Source organism: Phoca vitulina, unplaced genomic scaffold, assembly GCF_004348235.1.
Source record: "Phoca vitulina isolate PV1807 unplaced genomic scaffold, GSC_HSeal_1.0 scaffold39, whole genome shotgun sequence".
In the NCBI taxonomy this organism is placed as follows: domain Eukaryota; kingdom Metazoa; phylum Chordata; class Mammalia; order Carnivora; family Phocidae; genus Phoca; species Phoca vitulina.
Genome location: NW_022589742.1, coordinates 3,653,326 through 3,663,650, shown reverse-complemented (window position 1 = coordinate 3,663,650; position 10,325 = coordinate 3,653,326).

Genomic DNA, 10,325 nt, shown 5'->3' with positions numbered 1-10,325 from the left:
ATTAATTTATCAAGCTCCATCTCAGATAGGCTAGACAAGGATATATTAAAAACCAGTAAGATGTGACCCCTGGCCTGAGGCAGTTTACAGTGTAACAAGACTGACATACAAAGAAGCAAACATGAGTTTAAGGTACTACTGGATGGGTGCCATCCCTGCCTTAGCCTTTCACATTCTGAGGCTAAGCAGACCAGGTAAGATTCCACAGGAAGTAATGCATTAGGGAATGGTCAAGCTGATGTGTAGCAGCCAGAACTAGAAGTTGCATGTGATGCTCAATGTAAAGATGCAGCAGAAAAAAATGTGACATATAGACTTCATCATGTTCAATTTCCTCAATGTTCTAAGGTTTTAAAAAAGCCAAATATGAAAGAAAATGTTTGAGTGTCTTCCAAAGTTCCCTCCAGCAGTGTTATTATAATGTAAAAGATTTGTAGGGTCACAACATGAGAATTCTTAGTGATCTGAAACAACTAGATGCTTAGGCTCAGTAGTTGAGATTAGCTGATAACATATGGAATTGGTTGAAAGTGAAAAACTTATTTATTGGAATGGTTCACATTTTGAAACATCACATTATCATGCAAAGCCAATAACCTCTTTTATTTGGGATCCATCCAGTTTCAATGGTCTGCACATAAATCTAAGTGAATAAATGTAAATTAATTTGAAATTGATATCCCCCCAAAGCCTAAACTAAATTCAAGTTCTGAAAACTTTTTCTACAAAATAGAAAAGTATAGTGTGATTATAAGAATGCTCACTAACAAAATCAGTACACTTTTCTACTGAAGGTATTGATTATTTTTTCAAGATAGTCCTTGAGATTCTTATTGAAGTTCCTTCCAGGCCAGCAGTGTCAACAGCAATGGCCACAATGAGTTTCAATTTAATATATTCCTTTCCTTAACTCCCATGATACTTTATACTTGAATAGATATGACATATCTTCTGGCAATATTTATATGAATATAAGATATTAAATAATATGTAACATTTCAAACTTCTTTTACTGAACTGTTTCCATGGGAACCAAAGGCCTGTACTGAAAATTAAAACATGGGTTTTTTTTTTCCCCTTACTGGATAGGAATGAGGCATCTTCTTAGAGATTCTGCTGCACAAGAGTGAATGAAAATCACTAACTTCATTAATTACAGACATTAATTGCCTAACTAAATTTCTAAAAGGTCAAGGGAAGAAACATAAAATGTATTTTAGGCAATTTGACTTTAAACACATCGCCTTTATAAAAGGCCAAATAAAAAATTCTAAATTACCATCAGTACAAAATGGCTACAGATGTTTTCATTTTAACACACAGATCAAGAATCAAGGACTCATTCTAATTTAATCTACACAGTGGATTTTAGGCTAATTTTGTTATTGTTTAAGATTTGCCCACAAAGAGGAATAAACTATTTTAATAGATTATCCTAGAAAATATTACTTAGATGGCATTCTGATTGTGGGAAAGAGAAAGAATTCCATCCTATCAGAGAAGAAGTTCTGTATTTTCTTTCCTTTCCTTTTTTCTTCCTCTCTTTCTTTCATGAATAAATTTTTACTAAGGTTCTAATATCCTGTCAAGCATAGTAGAGGAATACAAAATGCCCTGCCCTCAGGGTGCCTACAGTCTAGTGACACACTTACAAGTTAACAGAAAATGAGAACAGTGGACATTATGTGTGCTTTTCAGTGCAGGATTTGTCTCTTCGATTCTTCTTTCAATCTTGCATCTCAACACTTAGCATGGTGCCTGGCACTAAGAAATATCAATATAGGTAAAATATGTTGATAATGGTTAAGGAATTACTATATGAAGTCTTTAGACAGTAAGATAATACCATACATGATTAAGTATAGAAATAAGAAGTAAAAACAGTAAATACTACAAAGGTTCAAAAAAGATAAGCCACTGAGTGTTAGAGAACTTAAAAAAAAAAAAGGTTTTCACAGATGTGGTGAGACACTAGCTAGATTATAAACGACAGCTAGGGTTTTATCAAAGGGGAAATATTTTAAATATTTTTTAAAGATTTTATTTATGTGTTTATTTATTTGAGAGACAGTGAGCACAAGTGGGGGGGGGGCAGAGGGAGAGGGAGAAGCAGACTCCCTGCTGAGCTGGGAGCCAGACAAGGGGCTCAATCCTAGGACCCTGGGATCATGACCTGAGCTGAAGGCAGACGCTTAACCAACTGAGCCACCCAGGCACCCCTTAAATATTTTTATAAATGAATCCTAGTTAAAATATGAGATATTAAACACAAATACTTTTCTCTAATCCTTCACAAAATTCCATTAAAATGTGTTAAAATATTTACTACTTTCCTTTTGCTGCTGTAACAAATTACTACAAATTTAGTGGCTTACTACAATACAAGTTTATTATCTTATAGTACTGGAGGTACAACCTCTAAAATCTAGGTGCCAGCCATAATACTTCTGGAGGCTTTACAGAAGAATCTTCTTCTTTACTTTTTTCATCTTCTAAAGGCTGTCTGCATTCTTTGGCTCATGGCTTTTTCTTCATTTCATTTCAACCTATTTCTTCCATCCTCACATATATTACTAATGCATCTGATCCTCCTGCCTCCCTTTTATAGGGACTCTTGTGATTACATTGGATCCACCTGAATAACCCAGGATAATTTCCTATTAAGATTCTTAATATAATCACATCTGCAAAGTCTGTTTTACTATGTAAGGTAACATATTCATATGGTCCAGGCAACAGTACATGGACATCTTTGGAGGCCCATTATTCAGCCTACCACAGTCTTCCCTCTGGGCCCTGAAGATTCATATCTATCTCACATACAAACCATATTCATCTTATATCAAGGCCCACAAAAGTCTCTACTTATTACAGTATCAACTTAAATCCAAAATCTCATTAAACTGTCTCCATGATATTAAAAATCACAAATCTCGTCAACTAAATCACCTAATTTGTTATCAGTAAGGCTATCAGTATAATCCATCCTGGTGCAAAATTACTCTCCATCTGTGAATCTCTGAAACTCAAGGAACAGGTCATCTGATCCCAAAATACAATAACAGAACAGGCATAGGATAACAGTTATGTACATTTCCATTCAAAATGGGAAAAAATGAAAGGAAAAAAGAAGTCATGGTACCAAGAAGATTTAAAATCCAACTGGGCAGACTATACTAGGTTTTGAGGCCTGGGAATTAACCCTCTGTGGGTCCTGACTCCTCCCTCTGAGCCTATATCTCTACCCTCAGGGCCCTCAGCTCTGGCTTTGGAATCATCCTTCCCTTTATATGAATCATAGCATGTGTTGCCTCTAAGCAGTTTTACCACTATGCTCTTTGCCTATAGATTTTGGGGAGATTGATAACTGTCTTTCAATTCATCTTCTCTCCGTCCCTTTCAGTACAGATGGCAGTATTTCTTCTGATATAATATTCACAAAAACATTGTGAGTCTCCGATGTATGTCAAGGGGATTCACTCCACTTATGGGTATGTATACTCAGGCAAGGGAAACAGAAGCAAAAATAAACTATTGGGACTACATGAAAATAAAAAGCTTTTGCACAGCAAAGAAATGATCAACAAAACAAAAAGTCCTCTGAAACAAATAATACATTATATGTTAAAAAAAAAAAAAAAGAAGATAGTAGGAAGGGAGAAATGAAGGGGGGGAAATCAGAGGGGGAGACGAACCATGAGAGACTATGGACTCTGAGAAACAAACTGAGGGTTCTAGAGGGGAGAGGGGTGGGGGGATGGGTTAGCCTGGTGATGGGTATTAAAGAGGGCACATATTGAATGGAGCACTGGGTGCTATACACAAATAATGAGTCATGGAACACTACATCAAAAACTAATGATGTAATGTATGTCGACTAACATAACATAATAAAAAAAACAAAAAGGCAACCTACTGAATGGGAGAGGATATTTGTGAATGATAAATCTGATAAGGGGTTAATATCCAAAATATATTAAAAAGCTTATACAACTCAACACCAAAAAACAATCTGATTAAAAAATGGGCAGAGGACCTGAAAAGACATTTTTTCCAAAGAAAACATACAGATGGCCAACAGATACATGAAAAGAGGTTCAACATCACTAATCATCTGGGAAATGCAAATCAAAACCATAATGAAATACCACCTTACATCAATCAGAATAGCTAATATCAAAAAGATAAGAAATAACACGTGCTGGTGAGGATGTGGAGATCCTGCACTGTTGATGGGAATGTAAGTTGGTACAACCAGTGTGGAAAACAGTACGAAACTTTCTCAAAAAATAAATAGAAATAGAAATACCATATGATCCAATAATTCCACTTCCATATTTACCCAAAGGAAACAAAAACACGAATTTGAAAAGATATATGCACCCTTATATTTACTGCAGCATTATTTACAATAGCCAAGATATCGAAGCAACCCAAGTGCCCATCGATACATGAATGGATAAGTAAGATGTGTCATATAAATACAATGGGATATTACTCAGCCATAAAAAGAATAAAATCTTGCCATTTGTGACAACATGGATGAACCTAGACCCTAGAGGGTATAATGCTAAGTGGAATAAGTCAGAGAAAGACAAATACCATATGATTTCACTTATATGTGGAAACTAAAAAACAAAACAAACAAACAAACAAAACAGACTCTTAAATACAGAGAACAAACTGGTGGTTGCCAGAGGGGAAGTGGGTGAGGAGATGGGTAAAATAGATGAAAGGAATTAAGAGGTACAAACTTCCGGTTATAAAATAGTCATGAGTATGAAAAGTACAGCATAGGGAATAGAGTCAATAATATTGTAGTAATATTATTTGGTGACTACATTTTTTGTGGTAAGCGCTGAGTAATGCATAGAATTGTCAAATAAATACGTTATACATCTGAAACTAATGTAACACTGTATGTCAATTATAGTTCAGTAATTTAAAAAAAAGAAAGAATTGGTGACCTGAAGCTGAAAAAAAGGAGAATTTACTCTGTTAGAGAAGAGGCCTCTCCAAAGGTCCTTCCTAGATAATCCCGTATCTATTTTTGGCTCCTGCTGAGATGGCTGAGGGGATTCATGAATCATATGACTAATCTCTTCAAAGAGCCCTCCGAGTAAATACTCTGTTCTCTTGTTCCTTTGGAGGCACTAGCAAAAAGTTGTCTAGCCACAGCCTTCACATTCTCTCCAGAGTACAATTTCTGGCAGTGAATCTCCTACTTTTAAGATCTTTTATAATCTGGATAGGCTGGGAATTTCATAAATCATCAAGTCTGGTTCCATTTTGCATAATAGTTCTTCTCTTAATCTGCCTTTTTTGGGGGGGGGGGCTTGCATTTTATTATAGGAAGCAAGAAGAAACTAGGCTGCACCTTCAACACTTGGCCTGGAAATCTTGGCTGTATCCAAATTTATTGCTTACAAGTTCCACTTTCCATGCAACTGTATGTCACAATTTAGCAAATCTTTCTGCAATGATATAACAAAGGTCCCCTTTCTTCCACTTTCCAATAACATGTTCGTCATTTCCTTCTAAGCCCTCAGCAGCAGCACCTTTATAAACATCTATATTTCTACCAACAGTCTGTTTATGACAATTTAGGTATTCTCTCAGGCAATGTAAGTTTTCTCTACCATGTTTCTCATTTCCTTTTGAGTCCTCACCAGCAACACCTTTAATGTCCATATTTCTAAAAGTCTATTCAAGGCAAAGGAGGCGTTTCTTATTCTTCTTGCCTCTGCCAATTACTCAGTTCCAAACCTACTTCCACATTTTTAAATATTTGTTACAGAATCCCACAGTGGGTGCCAAAATCAATATTCATTTCCTGCTGATGCTATAAGAAATTACCACAAATTTACTGGCTTAAAGCAATACGAATTTGTTCTTTTACAATTTTAGAAGTCAGAAATCTAAAGTCAAGGTGTCATCATGGCTGTGTTAGCACTTCTGGAGGCTTCAGGGCAGAATACTTTTCTTTGACTTTTTCAGCTTCTAGAGGAGGTCTGTATTCCTTGGCTCATGGCCCCTTCATTACATCATTCTTACCTCTTGCTTCCATCCTCACATCTCTTACTAGTAAGTCTGATCCTCCAACTGCCCTTATATAAAGACCATTGTGATTACATTGAGCTCACCTAGATAACCCAGTGCAATGTCCCAAGCTCAAGATCCTTAATTCAATCCCATGTGTCAGATCCCTTTTAACATGGAAGGTGACATATAGACACAGGTTCCAGGGAGTGCCTGGGTAACTCAGTCGGTTAAGCATCTGCCTTTGGCTCAGGTCATGATCTCAGGGTCCTGGGATACAGCCCCACATTGGGCTCCCTACTCAGCGGGGAGTCTGCTTCTCCCTCTCCCTCTGCCTCTCCCCCTGCTTGTACACTCTCTTTCTCTGTCAAATAAATAAATAAAATCTTAAAAAAAAAAAAGACAAAGGAAGCTAGAATGTAAGTGTCAAGAGAGAAGGACCCCTGTGGGCCTCAGTGTTTAGGGATAAAGTTCTTAGGTAATGCAAAAAGTAGAAGTAAGTTTTATGGATAATATCAGAAATTAGTTCCTCTCCTAACTTGTCAGGCAGGTGACCCCCAACTTCTGAGTGAAATTAAATCTGAGAGTCTCTCAACCTGTGGATGCCAAGTAGAAAGAAAACTTGAATGGAACACAGACCTAAAGGGGAATTAAGTAAAAAGGTCATAATGTGGGGGTGGCTGGGTGGCTCAGTTGGTTGGGCATCTGCCTTTGGCTCAGGTCATGATCCCAGGACCCTGGGATCAAGCCCCGCATTGGGCTCCCTGCTCGGCAGGAGGCCTGCTTCTCCCTCTCCCTCTGCCCCTCCCCTGCTCATTCTCTCTCTCTAATAAATAAATAAAATCTTTATAAAAAAAAGGTCATAATGTGTTTTCAATAGTCAGTAGATAATGTCTGAAACTGATGTATCCAAAAAGACCAATGCATTTTTATTATTTACAAATATGGCAGTTAATACCAGTTGAAACAGCTACAATATTGAATTGATTGCCTCTCAAAAGCAGAACTAAAGGACGGGGAGGGATGGGACAGACAAAGATAGATTCTTACTATAAGCCTCTTTGTATTTTGTTTTTTAAAACTATATGCATGTATAACTGGTAAAATATAAATTAATTCACATTTTAAATAATATTAATAATTCAAATAATACAGGAATATGCAAATAATGTAAAATTCCCATCCCTGATACTCTCACCAATTTCAAATGGCCAGAATATTCCATTATATCTCTAAGTTCTAGCATAATTAATGACTCACATTATTACCCAAATAAGCTATGGGTAATGTGCTAAATACATAGTCTGCTATTATTTAGCAACCTTGTATGGAACTTACAACCTTCAAGGTAGTTACATGTAGTGTATCATTTAATTACTACATACACCCACTTGGGTAAGTAACATTATTCTCATCTTAAAGATTAGGAAATAGAGGCAGTTATACCCCAAATTATATAGCTCTTAAGCCACTTGGGGAATGAAACCCAAGTTTTCTTGATCATAACGCCTTTGTTGACCACTAAGTGTCATTAATGTGAGTTAATTAATGTGAGTTTTCTAACCCATGACCTTTAGAAAGGTCTTTCTGTGCCATCAGCTTGTAATATTTAGTTTGCTTTCAGCTTTGTACAGGGTCTCTCAAAACAAAAATCAAATCACTGTTATTACTATTCCCATAAGTTTTGTTTTGATTTAGGCTTTTGATCTTGTTATTAAGCATTACTGATTATGTACTTTCTTTATTGTACACTAGTCATTGATAGGCTACATTGTTGGGTAAGTACTAATTTTGGCAAGTGAGCAACAGATATTTTGTTTTAAAATAAATTGTTAAAGGGAACAGAGCAGAATAGTCACTTTCAATTTTTTTTCCCTACCTGATGTTTTATAAGCAGAACTCATGGCTTCTTCATTAAGTAAATATTAACTACCATATTGAGTATTATTGCCTGGCTGCCTAGCACTGTGCTTTATAAGGTTGGTAATATAGAAGCTTTAAAGAGAGCCATAAAATTGTTCTGTTTATTAAGCATAATAAAGGATTGTTTTTTTTAATTAATTAACTTTATTCAATAATACAATACATGATCATGGTAAAAAATTGAAACGGTGAGGAAGGGTATATGGTGAAATGTCAGTCTCTCTTCTTGCTTTCCTGATACTGCCATCCTCCCTTCCTGGAGATAAACGCTTACCAATGTCTTGCACATCCTTCTAGAACTCTTCTATGTACCCACACACACAGACACACACACACACACAGTTTCTACTATAAAAATGGGACCTTATACATACTTTTCTACATTAATTTGGTTTTTTTTTTTTTTTTGCTTTCTAAATCAGTATTTGTTTATTCTTTTAAATGGACCTATTGTAAGATACTAAGAATATTGCATCCATGATAAATGCATTTCTATGACAAATAAAATGAGATTTTTGTCTTAAACCAGATACACTGTGAAAAACTTATGTTTTGTTTATTCTCCTTAACAAATATAGCCCTTTACTATAACAGGGGAGGAGACATAAAAATATCTTGAAATTCTTTATGTAGATTAATATTTATATACATTATTTATTAAGCACCATCTATGTGCCAGAATTCATGCTAGTTACTTAATACTTTATTCAGATATCCTTAGTTTTTATCTAATTACCCTTCTCTGTTCCAGAATCCCCTCTGGGATACCACATTACATTTCGAGATCATATCTCCTTAGGCTCTTCTTGCTCTGACAGTTTCCCAGAACTTCCTTGTTTTTGATGACCTTAACAGTTTTAAACAGTAGTCACTTTGTACAATGACACTCTACTGAGATTTGTCTGATATATTTCCTGACGATTTGGCTGGGATTATGTGTTTCTGGACAATCAGAGAGGTGAGGAGCCATTCTCATCACATCATAACTGCAGTACTTACTACTGCTAATGTTGACTTTGATCACCTGGCTAAATACTGTTTTTCAGGATTCTCCACTGTAAAGTCACTCTTTTTTTCCCTTCCCATACTGTCCTCTTTGGGAGGTAATCACTATGCCTAGTCCACGGTTAGGGAGTGGGGAGCTATGCCCCATTTCCTTGAGGACAGAGGATCTACATAAATCTGTTGGAATTATTCTGTTTGGGAGATTTGCCTATTTACTCCATTTATTTACTTATTCAAGCATTTATACAAGTATGAAGTCATAGATATTTATTGTACATGTTGGGTTACAATCCAACTTTGTTGGTCAAAGATTTCAGCTTTGGTCATTGAAAGGTCTTCAGTTTTTTTCCTATGTCTCTTGAATATAACCCCAGCATTGTGGGGTTTTTTAAGCACTTACTTTCTGGCACCAGAAGATGATCCAGATTCATTTTTTATATTTCCTGCCCTAGTCCTAGAATCAGCCATTTCTCCAAGGGGCCCTTTTATTTGACAATAGCATTAGAAACCAGGATCAGGGCATTAGGTATACTAAGTGTTGCTAGGGTTGTCATTGCTTCTAGGCCACCTCAGATAACAGCACAAGGAAATATATGTCTGCATACTGGGTTAGCCTTTTCCAGAATGTCATATAGTTGGAATCACAGTATGTAGCTTTTTTAGACTGGGTTCTTTCACCTAGAAATATGCATTTAAAATTCAGCTATGACATTTTGTGGCTTGATAACTCATTTGTTTTTGGCACTGAATAATATTTCATTGTCTGGATGAACGACAGATTGTTTATCAATTCATCTAATGAAGGATATCTTGGTTGCTCCTAGTTTGGAGCTACTATGAATAAAGCTACCGTGAACATTAATTTTCTAGCTTTTGGATGAGCACAAGTTTTCATATCACTTGGGGAAATACCTAAGAGCATGATTGCTGGCTTATATAGTAAGAAAATGCTTAGTTTTGTAAGAAACTACCATACTGTTTTCAAACTGGCTGTATCATTTTTCATTCCCACCAGCAATTAATGAGAGTTCTTGTTCCTATACACCTTAGTCAAAAATTGGTATTGTCATAAGCAATCCTGAAAAAGAAAAGCAAAGCTGGAGGCATCACAATTCCAGACTTCAAGTTGTATTACAAAGCTGTAATCATCAAGACAGTATGGTACTGGCACAAAAACAGACACATAGATCAATGGAACATTATAGAGAGCCCAGAAATGGACCCTCAACTCTATGGTCAACTAATCTTTGACAAAGCAGGAAAGAATATCCAATGAAAAAAGGACAGTCTCTTCAATAAATGGTGCTGGGAAAACTGGACAGCAACATGCAGAAGAATTAGACCAGACCACTTTCTTA